The sequence below is a fragment of the Pongo abelii genome, chromosome 15 (genome assembly GCF_028885655.2).
Source record: "Pongo abelii isolate AG06213 chromosome 15, NHGRI_mPonAbe1-v2.0_pri, whole genome shotgun sequence".
NCBI lineage: Eukaryota > Metazoa > Chordata > Mammalia > Primates > Hominidae > Pongo > Pongo abelii.
Genome location: NC_072000.2, coordinates 44,046,247 through 44,055,963, shown reverse-complemented (window position 1 = coordinate 44,055,963; position 9,717 = coordinate 44,046,247). Strand labels below are relative to the sequence as shown.

At 35.8% G+C, this 9,717-nt stretch overlaps 1 long non-coding RNA gene across 1 annotated transcript in view; it reads right to left on the bottom strand.

Moving 5' to 3' along the window:
- Positions 1–855: 855 nt before the first annotated feature.
- Positions 856–9,717, bottom strand: part of LOC129049888 (uncharacterized) — a 602,992-nt gene continuing 594,130 nt past the window's right edge. The window contains exon 13 of the long non-coding RNA XR_008513264.2: positions 856–997. This is a non-coding gene — a long non-coding RNA (uncharacterized LOC129049888). The remainder of the gene's footprint in view (positions 998–9,717) is intronic.

Below are 9,717 nucleotides of genomic sequence, written 5' to 3'. Positions count from 1 at the left end.
TACTTGTCATTTAATTTGTCTTATCAAGAGCCAGTGAAAAAATACTCATCAAATATTGTTGAATTAAAAATAACATTTAATAATATGTTTAATTGGGTTGATTTATGTAATTCATAATTAATTTTAGTTACTGTATGTAAACATCTTCAGACATATCATATAATCACATGTTATCAATGACTTTTCAATCACTAATTCTGGAAACTTCCAGAATTTTGAAATTCTCTTAGCTTTCAAATCATTTGAACACATTTTTCTAGTAAAACTCTCATCTCTTGTGTTCTGTGATGCTGTTTCCCTTGTCTTTTCTTGAACTGCCTCTTTTTGTCTCTATAGCCAGTTGTTTTTGTTTTTTCTGCTCTCCCACTGTATAATTTTAAAAATGGATTCAATGAACATTTTCCCCTTTATCCCAGCTTTATAAATTCTCACAGATTAGTCTAGCACCTTCATGAAGATGACTCCAAACTTTTCTCTAACAATGGTGGTTTCTGTATTTTACTTTTTAAAAATACTTCTTGTTTTGTTTTCAATGATTACTTTCCTCTATGGTTTCTATCCTTAGTTTTATATCACAAAAAGCTATTTTAAATAGAAGGTTTAGTAAATGGTGACAGGTGCATTCTTCTACAACTTTTTTGTTTCTTTTAACATATGTTGTATCTCAAATATATTTTTATGACATAGAAAAATATATGTCATAAAAATGACAATATTCAGGATGAGATTTTAAAACCTTCTAAATTAAAATGATAGCAGTATCTTCTATATATTTATAAACCGCCGAGTGTGATGTAAAAGGGCATATAGTAATAAATAGAATCATGTTCCCAAGAGTACAAAAGAAAACCATAGTTTCCACTAGAACTTTATTTGGAATTTGCATAAGCTGACACAATTTGGGACTGGGCATAGTGGCTCATGTCTGCACTTTGGGAGACTGAGGTGCGAGGATCACTTGAGCCCAAGAGTTTGAGATCCAGTGAGACACCCATTTCTTGAAACAAAAAAAAATGTTTTGGTTAGTTAGCTCTTCAGTGAAATATGTCTATTTCTAAGTTATAATCTTACTGAACGTTAACCTGGGATTATAACATTATAGTTCATTTGCTGGATTTATCCAGAAGATAATCATATTATTAGAGCTTTATACACATAAGGAGGATTTTATTGTAACTTTTCAAATACCATTTTAATTTAAAAATTTTTTATTTTATGATTGCATTACATAGGATGATATCAACATTAGTAAGCAAAAATGATGATATCAAGCACCTCAGGTTATTCTAGAACAACTTGACTGTCAGGTTTTACCATGAATTGTGATGGTAGCTGCTAATTATTATTTGTTACGATATGGAAATAAGGCTAATTTTTCTAATTTAAGAATACTAAAAGTTTTATTTGGTGACTTCATTGTTTTGAATCATAAATATACGGCCTGCTAGAATTATAGTTTCCACAATTCCCTATACTTTGAAAAACCTAGATTATTTTAGTGATTTTTTTAAATAATGATGAGAATTGCCTTTAAAGCTACCTGGACTGGCAAGTTAGGATAATTTTTTTTAAATGTATGTGATTTATTTTATTTTATTTTCAGCTTCTTATTTAATTTTTTGTTAATTAGCATTTTCTTCAAGATGAGAGAGAGGAAACTGCATTTTGATAAAATATAGTATCAACGTAAACAAATCTTAGGATAACCATAATATTGGAATTATAAGAAAAAGCCTTCAAATTTCCAATTAAAGATATGCTCAAAGACTCTAAGAAGATAGTGATAAATTAATGATGCATATTCTAATTCTGCCTAGATCAACTACTCAAAAATGAATGCAAATACATGTAGTTTAAAGCCTGTACAGGAATTAAAATAAAATAATCAGTTCAAACAAATTAAGAAAGAAAAAACACACAGGAAAATTAACAACAACAACAAAAAGGATGTGACAAATAGAAAGTAATTATTGTAGTAACACAATATACATGAATGCAAACATGACTGAGAACCTACTAAAATCTTCAACTCAAAGACCTTGTGATTCTTAGCAAGATCTAACTATACACTGTCTGTAAGAGATGGACATTAAAGATGTCTATTACTTGAAAGTAAAAAGATTAAAAAAATACATACAAGGAGGAAGCATCAAAACCTGCCATGCTTTATTAATATTAACTAATACAGACTTCAAGAAAAGGGATATTACCAAATTTAAAGTGAGACTTTCCACAACTGAAAAAAGGGTCAATTTATCAGGAAGACATAACAGTCTTAAATGTGTATGTGCCTATGTACTGAGCTTTGAAACATATGGAATAAAATTAAGCAAAATGGGAAATCCAAAGTGATGTTTGAATATTTTCATTTGTCTCTCTTGATAATTCATAGACGATTTGGGAAACAAATTAAGTAACGATATAGAAAATGTTAGCAACATTATTAACCAACTAGATCTAATTGTTATTTACAACAGAACAGTTGTAAATGTAATTAAACATTTATAGAAAAGCAACTTCTAGTTTCTATTCTTTTAATAAACAAAGTAGTCATGGATAGCTTTTAACCAAATTGCAGTATCAGCATGTAAATATTATTTTTAATGACTAAATTATTGTTCATCTTCTATATTTTAGGAATTATTTTTTATGAAGGCAGTGTTACTCAATGATGTTCCAGTCTCTCACTAAGTTGAAGTACAGTCATGGTACTTGTAGTAATTGGCTATTTGGTAGATATGGCTGGTTATTGTCAGTCTGTTCCCCCACATCAGATTCATTTTTAACCCTTGTTTTTTCCACTCTGTGTCTAAAGATAATGAGCATTATTACCTTATTACCTTTAAAACTTTCTGGGATGACAGCTTTGGGTTAATTATTAGAATATACAATTTTCTTATTTTCTCTGTGGTTTTTATTTGTTGATTTGTATTTTCATAGGAGAAAAATCCTTGCATAATGAGAAAGGCAATAAAGAGAATCAATCTTGGGATAACTCGGATGTTAGAGTCAACAGAAAAAAGGCCAAGTAAGAACTCCCCTGAAGATGGCCTCTTGATGTATTGGCTACTGAGGTCCTGGGAGGAGATCAGTGGAAAGGAGGAGAAAAATGTTTATTTTTTCCCATGCCTCCTTGTTCTAAGTCCCTCTATGACCACAGCCTCATTGGGACTGCCCCTCTTTCATGGATCCAGCTCCCAAGACTCCTATAATATCTTTTCCTCAGGACTAGGAGTTTCCTTGACTTCCTACTACTGTTGCTGGTTTCTGGGTATCACAGCTTAACATTTGCCCCACTATAGTGTGTATTTTCTTCATGAAAGCTGTAATAGTTCTAAAAAGTATTTCATATTATATTCTGTGTCCTCTTAAACCATGGCATAGCTCCCCAATTCTTTTGAAACAAAATGCCAACCTTTATGAAGCCTTAAAGAGGCTTTATAATCAAAAGCCTTAAAGAGGCTTTTGATTTGTGCCCCCACTCCACCCCACTACTATTACCCTAGACTTCTCTCTCACTTTACTCTGACCACATAGTCCACCCCTTTCTCAAACCCACCAGCCACAATCCCTCATAAGGATCTTTGCAGTGGCTATACCCCCTCTTTGTTCCACATGGTGAATTCCCTCACCCCTTCAAGTATTTGCTCAGATACCTCTTTCTTAATGAGATCTGACCTGAATATACAAGTTGCAAATGAGATCTGTCCTCCTCCATGCCTAGCACTGAATTCTTATTTCCTTGTTTGATTCTTTCCATAGCATTTATCATCACTCAACACACTACATATGGTTCTTATTTTCAATGCTTATCATTATCTATGTTCCCCCCAAAATGAGAACTCTACATGAAACCATATTTTATGCTTTTATCACTGATGAGTCCCAAGATCCTGCCTGGTGCTCTAATAATATTTGTTGAATATTTTTGCCTTTCAATTACTCTCATTCACCATACTTCTACCACCACAAAGGTACTGAACTTCCACTAGTTAGCTCCCACTTTTTAAGCTCTTTTTCCTGAAACATTTTGATGAAGAGTATCTTGGCGGTACCTCATCTAAACTCTTGGATGACATAATGTATCTCACTAAAGATTAAAGCCTTTTCTGTGTCTAAAATTCTCAATCCTTATAATGACATTAAGATATCCAGTCATTGCCTCACTACATTTATTTATCAAATTTAAAAGTTATAGAAAAGTCCATTGTCAATCTACTTTTCAAGATAAAATTTATATGTTTTGGTCTAGATTCTTAAAGGACACATACACACACACACACATACACACACACACACACACACACACACACTTATACACACATTAATATTCTTACGAGCCACACAGTATAATAAGTTTTGTGTGACATTTGTTGAGAAAATTCAAGCTGACGTTGCACTTCCCTCTTAAGCTCAGGTAATTTTTTTTTCTGCTTTTTTCTTTTATCACTAATTTCCATTTATCTTATTTTTCTTCTTCCACTGCATTTCTTAAAGCAACAAATATGAGACTACCGTAAAAAACAGTGATCTATAATAAGGTAGGTATTTTAATACAATGATTAAGAATGTGGCTTTGCAGGCAGACTAAAATACTTGAAACTAGCCCCACCATATTCTAGCAATGGTGACTTTAGGCAAGTTCCTCAAGCTCCCTGTATTACTTTTCTTATTTGTAAAGTGTTAATAACTTAGAAACAGCACCTACTTACAGGGTTATTATGAAGACTAATTTATTAAATGTAAGATGGCAGAAATGGTGTCTGATATATTCAATAAATATTATTACTATTATTATATTTGGCAGAGAAAAAATGGAAAATATAGTGCTCAAGAACAAAAATTACAGATTTGATGTAAATATATCTAACAGAAAATTTAAAGCACATTTTGGGAAGCAAATGTTTTGATTTTAATCAAATAAATAGAGGGTGTCCATAGATCCAGGAATATGAGACTGATAGTCAAAAGTAAGGAGTGGCAATAAACTACAAAAATGCCAGGGGCAAGTCCTATGAAATCTAAGAACACTCTGCTGAATGTATTCAACTGTTGCGCAATCATACTAAAAAATGTAAGTCTCAAGGCATGCTGGGCCATGCTACAGGCTGGTTCTTAGCTTGAGGCTTCACCCAGAGTTTGCAAGTATCTGCCTTAACCTAGCTTAACTCAGTGAATCACAGAGATGAAAGAAATGAACCAATTGTCATCAACCTAGTTCTCTGATTTCTTTGAATATCGTGTGTTATTTTTCTATATGGTTTTAATGGTATTTCCTCTGATTTGAACTCTTTGCACATTACTATCATTTTTACCTAGTATTCATATTTCAGATCTCATTTTAAATATCACTTCCTCTGATAGGACTTTCTGACCTTATTAAGAGTACTTTCAAATAATCATTATTCACCTCTTAGCAATCTGTACTTCCTTGATCAGACAATTTATCATGCTTTACTGTAATTACTTAATTTTCTGTCTCATTTGCTTGACTCTCATCTCTTGCAAAAAAAGAACAGTGTCTTCTATGCTTAGTGTTATGTCACAAATAATTAAGATACTGTTTTTACATAAAATTATAATAGATGCTCACTTAATATGTAATAATATTAAATATATATCTAAGATCCACTGTCTTATATGTTTTGCTTTTATGAGTCATTGATTACTTAACAATGTCCTCTATTTCAAAAAATTTGTCTTTTTAATATCCTATCTTATATTTACTCCTTCCATTGTGCTTTTTAAACAAAAATAGTCAATCGTGTTTTCCTTTTACAATAATTTGTATACATTTTTATGACTGCTTTTAACCTATTCAATCCCATTAAATATCCTTTCCAATTTTATTAAAGATATAAGTTGAAATTTTTAAGTTTTCATGTTTCTTACAGGAACACTGTTTCAAATGGCCATGATTTTGTCTAATACAGAAATTGTTCCCTTTGTGTCTCATGCTAATTTTTTATAAGTTATGTGAATTATATTCATATGGTATTCATAAGATCTTACATGGCCTTTCACCAGAAATCCACATTAACCTGAGTCCTGACTTGACTGTCACACTATATCCCAAGAGGACTGAAACAGAGGAATACACAGAAAGAAGTAAAGGAATCAAAATAGCATGTTAATTATAACTTGACTTTTGGTCCCAAACCATTATGCAATACACTAATAATGTGAACAATCTGACAGGGAACATATGGAACACTCTTTTGCCTCATTTGCTATAGAATAGTACTCAAAGACAAAGCAAAGAAATGACCTATTTCCCCTACATCATGCAAATATCAAAATTTAAAATTATGTTGAGATATGCTGCACATAAGAAAATATATCTGGAGAGGCAGAGTAGAAAATAGTATTTATCCTTGATGTCTAGAACCTCCTACCCAGACATTCCTAAATTGTAGCTTTTGGCAAAGCTGTTATGTGAGAACAAGATGGGAAAGGAGGAGGCAGCAAAGGTACACAGAGAGGAGGAGGATAAGAAGAAGAAAAAGAACAAAGAATAAAGTTCTTGGAGATAGCTAAGATGGCTGACTAGATGCAGCCTGGAAGACCTTCTCCCATGAAGAGAGAACAGACAAACAAGTAAACAAGCAAACTCCAAATAGTTCTTCAGAAAGAAAACATTTACAGTGGACAGAGGAAGGCAACAGACACCAGGCTAAAAGGGGAGGAAGCTAAGAAACCTGCAAAGGGTTGCTGAGCATCAGGACTTTTTCTGGCTCCAAGTGTCTCCTAGGGAAAGGGTGAGTGAAATAGGCATGGGGTGGCCCACTTTCACCATGGACCTCTGGGATCTTAGCTGGAGGAGACCCTGTGACCCCCATGGACATTTGAGTTGGGAAGGAAAACTACTCAGAGACTTAGCAGAGACCAAAATCTAGCCTGCATGAAGCCCAGAAAGTTTTGTGTAGGAACAGCTGCTCTGGGGCATGGCCATGGACATCCACCTACCAAGGATTGGTATACTCCTCCAGGCAGCTTTCACATTAGTTAGCTAGTGGACATGGACAAAGCAAGGCTGTCTTGCCCATGGGACAGGAACAGTCTGATCTAAGCACCACTCTGTCGGCCAGCTTTTCTCAGGGTCCCTGCTTGGCCACACCCACTTGCAGTTTAGCCTCAGCTTGCCAGCAGACACTACCATAGCTCTTTCACTAGCAGACCCTGCCTACCTGTCAGTGCACTTTTGCAGATGGACCCCACCAGTGGACACCCACCTACAGCCTTTCTCCATTGCCCCACTGGAGTACACATGTGTGCAGGCCCACCACTACCCCACCAGGGCCCTTTTAAGGGCAGCCACCATCAAAGTGTGGTTGCCAGAATACTAGGCATGCCTCAGACTCTCCAGTGCAGCAAGTGCTTAACCAGGAGGAGGAAGAGAACAAAGCCACAGGCCTGGTCTCACCTACATAGGGTTAAGGCACACAGCCCAGGAGTACTAAGTGGAGCCTTGGTCTCCTGAAATCATCCAGAAACAAAGCCAATTGACTAAACCCATTTTATACCACAGTCAAATCCTCAAGGGCATCAAAAAATATGAAAGCAAAAAGCCACAGCCAAAAGACAGCAACTTCAGAGATTAAAAGAACATCATCAGCACACAGAGATGAGAAAGACCCAGTGCAAGAACTTTGGCAACTCTAAAAGCCAGAATGTCTTCTTACCTCAAAACGATCATACTAGCTACCCAGCAAAGGTTCTTAACTAGACTGAAATGGCTGAAATGATAGATATAGAATTCAGAATCTAGACAGCAAGGAAGCTCATAGAGATACAGGAGAAGGTTCAAACTCAGTCCAAGGAACACAGTAAAACAGCCCAGATTTGAAAGATGACATAGCCATTTTTAAAAAGAACCAAACTGAACTTCTGGAAATATAAAAATTTGCTACAGGAATTTCAGAATGCAACTGGAAGCATTAATAACAGAGTAGACTAAGCTGAAGAAAGTATCTCAGAGCTTGAATACTGCTCCTTTGAATCAATGCAGGCAGACAAAAATATAAGAGAATTTTTAAAAATAAACAAAACCTCTGAGAAATATGAGATTATCTAAACAGACCACACTTATGATTTATTGGCATTCCTGAAACAGAGAGAGAGCAAGCAACTTGGAAAACATATTTGAGGATATTCCCCATGAAAAATTCCTGAACATGGCTAGAGAGGTCAATATGCAATTTCAAGAAATTCAGAATATCCCTGAAAGATACTATATTCCCAAGACACATAGTCATCAGATTCTCCAAAGTCAACATAAAAGAAAAAATCTTAATGGCAACTAGAGAGAAAGGAAAGGTCATGTACAAAGGGAACCCCATCAAGCTAACAGCAGGTCTTTCAGCAAAAGCCCTACAACCCAGAACAGATTCAGGGCCTGTATTCAGGATCCTTAAAGAAAAGAAATTCCAACCAAAAATTTCATATCCCACCAACCTAAGCTCCATAAGCAAAGAAGAAATAAATTTCTTTTTTAGACAAGCAAATGCTAAGGAAATTTGTTAACTCTAGACCTGCCTTACAAGAGGTCCTTAAGGGAGTGCTAAATATGGAAACGAAAGATCGTTATCAACCACCACAAAAACATATTTAAGTATATAGCCCACAGACACCATCAAGCAAATATACAATCAAGTTTACATAACAACCAGCTCACAACATAACAGGATCAAATCCTCACATATCAATATTAACCTTGAATGTAAATGGGCAAAATGCCCTATTTAAAAAACCCAGAGTGGTAAGTTGGATAAAGAAGCAAAACTCAGCTGAATGCTATCTTCAAGAGACCCAACTCACATGTAAAAATATTCATAGGCTCTAAGTAAAATAACGGAGATTTATTAAGAAAATGGAAAACAAGAGAGCAAGGGTTGTCATTCTTATTTCAGACAAAACAGACTTTAAACCAACAATGATCAAAAAGGATAAAGAGGGGCATTACATAATGAATAAGGGTTCAATTCAACAAGAAGACTTAATTATCCTAAATAGATATACACCCAACATTGGAGTACCCAGATTCATAAAACACATTGTTGGAGACCTACAAAGAGATTTAGATAACCACACAATGATACGAGAGCGGGGCAGGAAGTGCTAAGTAGAGAAGGGCAGGGTCCCTGGCAAGGGCTCAACCCCCAGGCCTGTGCCCACGGACCTAAATGAGGACAGGCATTTCTTTTTTCATACCCAAAAAGTTGCCTTTGGTCCACCACACCCTGCATCCTGTGTTCATAAAACCCAGGACTGTAGCAGGCACACACACAAGTGGCTGGAAGTTGAGAGGAGCAGAAGAACACACCAGCAGACACCAGGAGAGCTGCAATGGTGGAACAATGCGGACACCAAGGGGAATTTAGCCGTGGGCAGTCAGAGGAGAGTATGACCGCCGGGCGGCCCGACTTTAGGGGAAGACCACCCTCCCACTCCATCCCCCTTCTGATTCCCAATCCATCTCACTGAGAGCTACCTCAACCACTCAATAAAACCTCACACACTTCCTCCAAGCCCACGTATGATCCAATTTTTTGAGTACACTAGGGAAAGAACCTGGGATACAGAAAGCTCTCTGTCTTTGCATTAAGGCAGAGGGTCTAATTGAGCTGATTAATGCAAGCCACCTGCAGACTGCAAAGCTGAAAGAGCACACTAACACATGCCCACTTAGGCTTCAGGAGCTGTAAACACTCACCCCAG